The sequence below is a fragment of the Cucurbita pepo genome, unplaced genomic scaffold (assembly GCF_002806865.2).
Source record: "Cucurbita pepo subsp. pepo cultivar mu-cu-16 unplaced genomic scaffold, ASM280686v2 Cp4.1_scaffold005428, whole genome shotgun sequence".
In the NCBI taxonomy this organism is placed as follows: Eukaryota; Viridiplantae; Streptophyta; class Magnoliopsida; order Cucurbitales; family Cucurbitaceae; genus Cucurbita; species Cucurbita pepo.
Genome location: NW_019651398.1, coordinates 1 through 682, shown reverse-complemented (window position 1 = coordinate 682; position 682 = coordinate 1). Strand labels below are relative to the sequence as shown.

Genomic DNA, 682 nt, shown 5'->3' with positions numbered 1-682 from the left:
GATTTTGGTTTATCTCGACTTAAGCACGAGACTTATCTAACTACGAAGACGGGAAAGGGCACGGTAATCCTGGCATTTTGTTGTTTGCTAGTTGCTTGCATTGGACATTCGATTCTAGAATCTCTGGTTTGTGATGCAAACATTAATTCCCCATACCATTTTCATTGCTGTAGCCTCAATGGATGGCACCTGAAGTTCTTCGCAATGAGCCCTCAGATGAGAAGTATGTTGTTTCCATTTTGGGTAGCGCTTCTTTGTATTCTGAATTATGAAACTCAAAAGGCAAATGGTTTGATTGTGATTGGAATATACAGGTCGGACATATATAGTTTTGGAGTGATATTATGGGAGCTTGCAACCGAGAAGATCCCTTGGGAAAATCTCAATTCAATGCAGGTGCTAATTTATTTTCATTAAGTATAACCAGATTTGCATTATTCATGTTATGGCATTGCATATCTTTTTGACAATTCTCAGAATACGTAGGTAATTGGTGCTGTTGGATTCATGAACCAACGACTTGAAATCCCCAAAGACGTGGATCCTCAATGGGCTTCTATAATTGAAAGCTGCTGGCACAGGTACACACCACACATGTTTTTTTTTTTCTTTCTTTTTTATCGTTTCTTTACTTACTCCATTATGGTTTCTTCTGGGTTGTCTGAAAATGAAAAAAAAAAAA

The 682-nt window shown here is 37.7% G+C and overlaps 1 long non-coding RNA gene across 1 annotated transcript; it reads left to right on the top strand.

Moving 5' to 3' along the window:
- On the top strand, positions 1-667 carry LOC111787117. The gene is made up of 4 exons (XR_002813895.1): positions 1-63; positions 174-223; positions 315-396; positions 487-667. It is a non-coding gene; the product is annotated as an uncharacterized LOC111787117 (long non-coding RNA).
- Positions 668-682: the final 15 nt, after the last annotated feature.